The 9,640-nt window shown below is 39.6% G+C and overlaps 1 long non-coding RNA gene across 1 annotated transcript in view; it reads left to right on the top strand.

The window, feature by feature from the left end:
* Positions 1-236: 236 nt before the first annotated feature.
* Positions 237-9,640, top strand: part of LOC127576233 (uncharacterized) — a 58,079-nt gene continuing 48,675 nt past the window's right edge. Inside the window, exon 1 of the long non-coding RNA XR_007957192.1 lies at positions 237-326. This is a non-coding gene — a long non-coding RNA (uncharacterized LOC127576233). The remainder of the gene's footprint in view (positions 327-9,640) is intronic.

Genomic DNA, 9,640 nt, shown 5'->3' with positions numbered 1-9,640 from the left:
TGTTTTCAAAATATCTCTTCTGCACCATGCCCAGATAGGATTTCGTATTTGGCACAGTGCAGCTGATTAGTGAAGCAGCTTGAATCTGGCACATTCATTTTGCCAGCCACAAGCTGCCTTCTGCAGCCCACCATTCATTGCAGACACAGGCCTGGAGCAAGATCGCAAAACAACAAAATGCAAATGAGTTGTATCTTGCATCACTGAAACAGAGATGGCTGCAGTGCGCTGTAGTTTAACATGCCCCTGGGACCGGATGATGCCAGACCTGACTCACCAGCAACATCATTTAGACCCACTGATAGCCTCATAGGACTTAGCACCAGGTATGTCATAATGCTCAATGTGTGGCAGATTATCCTAGAATATTAACTATTGGTCATGGAGGATCAAATACTTTAAAGACAAATGTGGGAAAATGGTTTTGTTGGCTGTAGCCACTGAAAGAATACAATGGACAAAGGGGAATTTTAAAAAAAATGATATATTCCTTTTGTGTTTATGATATGAAATAGAATAGAACTGTCAAAAAAGTTTGGAAGGGACTTCTTTGCACTATAGTGGCAAAATGACCATTTACAAGGTAGACTAAGTACGGTCATACAAAAGGTATGCGCCACTGGAATTCCATGAGCCTGAAATTGCACCATGGGACCTGAGCATTGGATGCTTCATGTGTTTATCTGAAACATTCTCTGGTCTGTTTTAGCAAAATGGTTTAATAGTGTGGGTTATAAACTCAAGTAAAATAATGGAAGGAGGAAATTGGAAGGAATGGATTATGTGTCTGCACACTCACAAGATAATTTCTGAGGGGAAGTTCCCAATATTCCTTAAACTGGCTAAATGTAGGTTTGGACTACCTCACCACTGGGGACATGGGATTCTTGTCAAGGTTGTGTGTGTGTGTGTGTGACTCTCTATGTCTGCGTGGAAGTCTGTGTGTGTGTGTATGTATATATGTAAGTATATGTGCACGTGTGTGTGAGACTCTGTATGTCTGTGTGGAATTGTGTGTGTGTGTGTGTGTGTGTGTGTGTTTGTGTATGTATTTGTGTGTGACTCTATATGTCTGCGTGGAAGTCTGTGTGTGTATGTATGTAAGTATATGTGTGCATGTGTGTGTGAGACTCTGTATGTCTGTGTGGAAGTCTGGGGGGGGTGTGTGTGCGTGCGTAAGTACGTGTGTGCATGTGTGTGTTTGACTCTGTACTGTATGCCTGTGTGGAAGTCTGTGTGTGTGTGTGTGTGTGTGTGTGTGTGGGGGGGGGGGGTGGTTGGGGGGGAGGGTGTGTGTGGGGGGTGGGGTTTACCCCTGAGTCCTCAAAAACTATTTTCTCCCTGGTTTGTACTCTACATGGGCCTTGACTTACTTTCAGTTCTCCGGAAAAATGACAGGAGTGGTATAAAGCGAATGAATATAACTTCTGCTTTATAGCTGTGAGACTGATGCCTGTCTGAAAAATTGGCATGGTATTTTAATCAGTTTCATGAAAATTGAAAGATGAGGTGCTGTTTCTTTTCATCTCCGCTGCCTTTTGTCTTATCACCGAATGCCTGTTTCCTTTGTTCGTCTCTCTGAGTGTGTTCTTGCTCAATACCACTTACATCTCTTAATTTTTTCGGTAATGAAGAAAGACCATTGGTTACAGACCTTCATGGCTGTACAGAATCGCTTTGGATCTTCCCTGATTGGGCATTTGCTTTGTCTTCTCTTGCAATAAGCTTGATAATACTTCCCCCATGTCACTCCTTCCTTCATCCACTATCATTTCCAAAGTTCTACCAAATAGTCCCTGGTAATGGCCTGATCTCACCAATTTTCTCATGAAATTTTGGCTTCCATCAACTGCCAGTGATGTAACCTCCAATAACTTCAAGAAGGAGGCAATATTTGGGTATGCGAATGAGCCTTGGTAATGGGAAGGATGTAAGCCAATTGAAAGTGGCCTAAGTAATTAGAGTGCATGGCTGTAACTGTGTATCTCACATCTCATTCCTTCCGTTAGCTGATCCTTCTCAGAGAAAGTTCTTTAAACTAGTTCCTCACATAATTTTCTAATGACAATTGAGCAAAAATCTGTCACATTATTCTTAAGGCATTCATATAATACTGTGTACTACTGGGTTTTGCATCAATGTAATATCATCCAATATCAGACAATCATTATCATATGGACTGTTATTAACGAACGAGGATGAATGAAATTTCAGATCTCTTGTTTCTTGCTGCACTCAGTGAAACTAAAATTGATGAATTGACTTATCTCCAGGCCATACTCCCTCAGAGAATAACTGCTTGCTGGGGGCATGGGATTGATGAATTTATCATAAATATCCTTCTAAGAAATAAAATTGCAGAGAATTTAAGACATTAATTTAATGTCAGGATTTCCCTAAATGATTCATAAACTTCATACATCACATTGCTTGTATGTGCTGATCGTCTGTGATAAGTGAACACATTCTGAGATTATAATTGGCCATCATATTCTCCCTTTCCAGCCTTTTGAAAAAAAAATCCATTTTCCAGAGCAAACTATCATAGGGAGAAGGGAAAACTCTATTAATAACATGGTAACCTAAAAATGTAAAATGGTTACATTTCATTGGTTAGCAGTTTGTGTGAATGAGCCGTCAGTATCAAAATCTATCATTTTTTTCTTTTATTGTAAAATAATAAAGGTCTACACCAGATTTTACTCATACGATGCATTAGTGACATTGAAAGAAAGTAGAAAGATTTGACGTATTAGCCATTTCTGGCAAAAGTCATCAAAGCATTCTAGATAAAAGTATTAATTATTACACTAACATGAAGTCAAAGCAAATCTGCCAGATTTTTTATGATGTCACAAAATATAGTGGCAAAGCAACGGATTGATCCTGAGTGAATTAATAAAATAAATTACTATTTAAATTCTCTGAATAAAAAATCTGACAATCACTGATGGTGGGAAGTTAACAGCTTCTCTAAAAGACTTTGATAAATTTTTAGCATGTTACTAATAAAAAGTACTGCTGGATGCAAAACTACTGTCCTTTAAATTCCAGGATTTGAGGCTAAATTCACCTCAGCTCAATGGGATGACAGCTGAGATCTCTTAGATAACTGTTCCAGTTCCCACCGGGCATGAATCCATAGTGTAGTCAGAAACAAACATGCGTGTAAAGCTTTATGTAATTTAGGCCTAGCTGGCACTGATTCACCAAAGGTAGCTGTGACTGGCTCATGTGGGAGCTGGGATTTTCACAACAATGTAGTAGGCGGATATTATTCTGAGGCTGACGTTTGAGGCACATTGTGGAGAACAATCTAGAAAAAGTTGTGTGCTGTTAATCCATGACATGGGAGGGCTCAGAATCTGCACAGTTAAGGTATAAATACCAAAATAAGCTTTGTGAAGTACCATGTGTCGTATTTTTGAAGGCTGCTAATATGAAGAATGGAAATGTCTATATAACAATGTTTTATTAATTATTCTTTCTTCAAAAGATAATGGTCCTTAATTATTGCAATGGATATAATTGAAACATAGAACTGTTTTGCAACTGTTACTTACCTAACAGAAGTCTATAATGGACATATATCAAAGGTATTTGTACCATAATCTGAGTTTTTAAACTGTTGTATACAGAGGCGGGATTAATATTTCTCTCCTCTGTCTTTAAGTTTTGGCCTTCTCAAAAGCAAAGGAGTTTGTGCTCAAGGAATGACTCTTACATTTACGTGAAAAACAAGGACTTCTCTTTATATCAAATGAAGCTATAAACCTGACACCCTGCCATCGAACTGAGGTTGTGCCTACCTCCTTGGGTGGCTGATAAAATTCTTATGGTTTTACTTTGAAAAAGATCAGAGGAATTCCACTGGTGTTCTGGTCAAAAATTCCCCTACATTCAACATTTCAAAAACAGACTATTTGGTCACACTGTGACGTGTGGGAGCCTGCTGTGCACAAATTGGTTATCATCTCCCCTAAGTACTCTTCCTTAAGTACTTAGCTGTAAAGCAATTCAGGGCATCCTGCAAATGTTCTATTATTCTTTTTATTTAATATTTAGTCATCAGGGTTTACTGTACCCCACATTAAATATCATGAAACATTATAACTATTGGCATATCCACGTTAAAAAACCTACCTGCAGAAAAGCCCTAATATCATTATCAGTATTACACTGTAGGAATTGAAGAAAGTAGAATGGCATATTGTCCCTGATTTTGGAATTGCACAAGGAGGGCACCAGTACTGTAGCACTTGAAGCTTAATCCATGATAAGATTCCTTCATCATGAGTACAAAACTATCCCCTAACTCTGCTGGTTACCACACAGACTGGAAATCAACTTGTAAAAAGTACCCAATGTCCAAACTGGAAGTGGCACCTCCGATTGCCACCTAACACCATAAACAGATTAAAATAGTGGATAAGAATTTTTGATATTGCTAGCCTCCATTTTACCACCCAACTTTTTCTCCAAACCCTCCTTCAAAAGAAATACTTCAAAGGCTTCCTTGCTTCATGCATTAATCCATAGTGCCGAAGCCTGCAATCCAAAAGAGGTTTCCTTAAACCATCGCCTCAAAACACAACCCAAACTTTTGTTCCTGTCAACAATGTAGCAATTACAGCTCTATTGCCCGATGATTGGGCTCAGACCGACCTGCTCCTGCTATTAATTAATCTTACAAAAGGAGCTCATTTCCTGGTATTCCGATTGACAAGAGACTGGAGAACAGAAAGCTCTTTCAAAACAGCTTACTGAGGAAAGAGGTAACAGAAGAAAGGGAGCCAAAGCATTTGAGGGGGAGAGCACATATGATACCGCCCACTTCCCAGTGATTGAATGCTTTGTTAAAAAGAGCTCTTTACTAATCTTTACCTGCAAAAGCTCAGGCATGAGTAAATGTAACACAAGTGGTGCTAAGGTGAGCCATTCACAGGCCAGAAATTTTATTTCTTTCTCCAAATGCATCTTTCCCCTTTATCATATTCTTTCTTCACATTTTAAGTGAGTGTTTTACTTAAATGGACAAGCACTTGGAAGAGAAGGGAGATGAAGGGAGGCAAAAAAGCAGAGCAATAGAGAAAAGATTAAAGCATTTTATTTAGTATCCCTTTCGTATTCAAATTGTGCTAAGGGCTCTGTGAAAATTAGAAGCAAGCTTGTTCAGGAGGGCTTCTAAAGTGTGTATACATAGATTTCATGGGAATAAAACAGAAGCCATGGACGAAGTGATGAAAGGAAGATAAGATGCCCTATGTACAGCAACTCAAGAGTGGTTCAATTACTTCAGCTATCACCAGACACACTTTGATGGTCGAGAGAAACAGCATCAAAATAAAAAAAAGGCAGTCAAATTTTTATGCGATCACCTGAATGCTTAGACTTGAAAGGAAGATTAAATGCACCACATACGAAAACTCCTAGCTTTAAAGGCCTCAAGAACCACTGGGATATTTTAAATTGGAGAATAACTATTTATTTGCTCAGATTGCTGATGTGTATTTGCCTACATTCTTGTGTCTGATGCAGCACTTTCAATGAGCAATATTATGTGAGAAATGAGTTCTGGTTCTATTTCTCATCATGTTGTAGTTTTACAGTCTTTCTCTTAGTCAATTAGTTTCAGTTCCACTAATCTGCTAATTTATTTAATACACTTAATTGCTCTCCCACATGTGGTTCAAGGAGATTAATGAAACCCTCCCTTCAAATCTAACTGTCCCCTCCAACAGTTTCCCCAGTTTATTTTCATAGACACCACCCCATTGACTTCTCTACGTTTGAAGTACATTTTTTCTTCCTCCAGTTTTTATCTTGTTCTCTTTTACAGGTGCAGGACTCAAGCTATTATAACATTATTAGGGTAGTTGCAGCCTTTGATATGCCACTCAAATGGTTATTCTTGATTAATGAGTCCAGAGGATCAGTTTTTCAAGCTGTGGCTGAGAATCTTTAAATCCTCATATGGCATTCAGATACAAACAGTTTTTGCCAGATGATAATAGGTAGAGGAGTAGAACCACTGGATGCCTTTTCTCTCTTAGAGTTCAAGGGCACCAAGTCCAGCCTGAATACATCTTCATCTTTCCTGAGATCAGCTGAGAACACGGCTGAGATCAAGCCTGGTTATTTTGTTGATCTCTGTGACTCAATTCTACACAAACAAAGTGAGATTTTGTCTTCATTAACTTCTTAAGTCTAAGTTACTTAATAATAAATGTTTTGAATTACATTACCAGATAAAATTGAAATATTTCAGAATTTTCATGCCAAATTTTAACTTAATATATGCAAAAAACTAAAGGATAAAGCTTAAAGTAGGCAGTTAATGTCAACTCCATGACATCTCTACTGATATCCCATTTGTATGAAATTGCCTTCTATTTTAGATAGTCATTGTCATCTGTCTTTAAATCTGGATTACATCCTGATCTATATTTGGAATCATAGAGTACTGCAGCACAGAAACAGGTCCTTCAGCCCATCTAGTCCATGCTGACCTGATCTTTTGCCTAGTACCATCTAACTGCACCTGGACCATATCCATCCAAATCTCTCCCATCCAGGTACCTATCCAAACCTCTCTTAAATGTTACAATTGAACCCACATCCACCACTTCCTCTGGCAGCTCGTTCCACACTCACACCACCCTCTGAGTGAAGAAGTTCCCCCTCAGATTCCCCTTATATATTTCACCTTTCACCCTAAACCTATGTCCTCTAGTTCTAGTCTCACCCAACCTGAGGGGAGAAAGCCTGCATGCATTCACCCTATCTGTACTATATCCCTCATACTTCTGTATACCTCTGTAAGATCTCCCCTCATTCTCCTGTGCTTCAGGGAATAAAGTCCTAACCTATTCAACCTTTCCCAATAACTCAGGGCCTCAAGTCCCGACAACATCCTTGTAAATTTTCTCTGTACACTTTCAAACTTTTGAAATCTTTCCTACAGGTAGGTGACCAGAACTGCACACAATACTCCAAAATTGGCCTCACCAATGTCTTGTACAACTGACATAACATCCCAACTCCTGTACTCAATGCCCTGATTTATGAATGCAAAAGTGCCAAAAGCACTCTTTATTACACTATCTACCTGTGAAACCACTTCCAAGGAACTATGGATCTGTATTCCCAGGTCCCTTTGTTCTACCGCACACCTCAGTGCCCTACCATTCACTGTGTAAGTTGTACCCTGGTTTGTCCTCCCAAAATGCATCACCTCACACTTGTCTGCATTAAATTCTATTTGCCATTTTTCAGCCCATTTTCTTAGCAGGTCAAGATCACGCTGTAAACTTTGATAGCTTTCCTCGCTGTCTACTATGCCCCCACCCTTGGTGTCATCTGCAAATTTGCTGATCCAGTTTACCACGATATCATCTAAATCATTAATATAGATGATAAACAACAATGGATCCAGTACCGATCCCTGCGGCACATCACTAGTCACAGGCTTCCAACCAGAGAGACAGCCATCTACTACCACTCTCTGGCTTCACCCACTAAGCCAATGTTGAATTCAATTGGCTACTTCATCCTGAATGCCAAGCGACTTAAACTTCTGGAGCAGCCTCCCATGCGGGATTTGGTCAAAGGCCTTGCTAAAGTCCATGTAGACAACATCCACTGCCTTTCCCTCATTGACCTTCTTGGTAACCTCCTCAAAGAACTTTATAAGAATGGTTAGACATGACCTACCACGCACAAAGCCATGTTGACAATCCCTAATCAGGCCCTGTCTATCCAAATACTTATATATCCTGTTCCTTGGAATACCTTCCAATAATTTACCTACAACTGACATCAGGCTCACTGGCCTATAATTTATTGGCTTATTCTTAGAGCCTTTCTTGAACAATGAAACAACATTAGCTATCCTCCAGTCCTCCAGCACCTCACTGGTGACTAAGGATGTTTTAAATACCTCTGCCAGGGCCACTGCAATTTTTGTACTAGACTCCACAAGATCCAAGGGGACACCTTGTAAAGCCCTGGGGATTTATCCACCTTCATTCACCTCAAGACTGCCAGCATCTCCTCTTCTGTAATCTGGATACAGTTCATGACCTCGCTACTCTTTTGCGTCAGTTCTATAATGTCCTGTCTTCTGGTAAATACGGATGCAAAAAATTCATTTAAGATCTCCTCCATCTCTTTCGGCTCCGTGCATAGATGACCATGTTGATCTTTAGGAGGACCAATTTTGTCCCTTGCTACCCTTCTGTTCTTAATATAGCCATAGAAACCCTTGGGATTCTCTTTTACCCTACCTGCCAGAGCAACCTCATGTCCTCTTTTTGCCATCCTGATTTCTCTCTTCAGTGTTCTCTTGCATTTCTTATGCTCCTCAAGTGCCTCATTTGATCCTAACTGCCTATACCTGATATGTGCCTCCTGCTTCTTCTTTACTAGGGCCTCAATATCCACCAATATATAAAGTATTTAAAAATATTTAAAAATATTTTATATGCAAGTGGGAAATCTATGCTTGCTTCATGCCAGATAATGTTACGATTAAAGAGAGGCTATTTGAAACCAAGGTTTTAAGAAAATGAACAAAAGAAACATGAGCAGAGGAAGGCCTTCTAGGAGATTACTCTGCTACTCCAAACAATCTGTGCTTGATTTCCAATTTCAACTCTGCTTTCCTCCCCAACATACATATAACTCCTGTTCCTTTGATTCCAAGAAGCTGTTAAACTTGGTGTTGGTCTCAACTCCTTAGTACAGAAAATTTTGCAAGAAAAACCTCTGAAAGAATAAAATTTCCCCTGAAGTTAATGACCTCTTGTCCTAAGACCAATAGCTAGCACATCGTTCTGGACTCCTCAATTAAGTGAAACATTCTCTCAGCATTTATGCTGTCAGGGCCTATCAGAATCTAAATGTTTCATTGAGATCATCTCATTTGTTTAACATCCAGCAACTAAAGGTCCATTCTACTCCATTTCTCCTCTGTAGGATAGACTGCCTGTACCAGATTTTAGATTTAGATCCAGACTAAAATAGGCCAAGTGGATAAATTACATATTTCTCTGGTGTATGTTCCAAATGTAATTCTTTGATTAAAAAAAAATACTCTGTGGTTTGCAGCATGCAGGATGCAGATGGATGTGAGTACCAACCTGGGGTTACACTGGAAGATTGCTCACTAAATTTCTATCTTTTGTCAACTTCATCTCTTATTCAGCAATAGAGTAACTCAATGCTTCAAACAGAAATCAGAGGTCACAGTTAAATACTTCTGCTCATTCCGTAGAAGAATGGCTTTTGGGGGATTCAAGTAAACAAGGTAAATGGAAGCTCTGACAAAAAGAGATCTATGAGCAGTACGGTAGCGTAGCGGTTAGCGCCACGTTATTACAGCGCCAGCGATCGGGGTCTGATTCCCGTCACTGTCTGTAAGGAGTTTGTACGTTCTCCCGTGTCTGCGTGGGTTTCCTCCGGGTGCTCCAGTTTCCTCCCACATTGCAAAGACGTATGGGTAGGTTAATTTGGGTTTAAAATGGGCGGCACGGACTCGTTGGGCCGGAAGAGCCTGTTACCACGCTGTAAATAAAACTTAAAAAAAAATTTAAATGAAACTCCTTGCTTTTGCATGGTCTGTGCTGTGCAATCAAATATT

Source organism: Pristis pectinata, chromosome 11 (assembly GCF_009764475.1).
Source record: "Pristis pectinata isolate sPriPec2 chromosome 11, sPriPec2.1.pri, whole genome shotgun sequence".
NCBI classification, from domain to species: domain Eukaryota; kingdom Metazoa; phylum Chordata; class Chondrichthyes; order Rhinopristiformes; family Pristidae; genus Pristis; species Pristis pectinata.
Note: the sequence above shows the minus strand (reverse complement) of the source record. Positions and strands in the feature narration are given on the sequence as shown.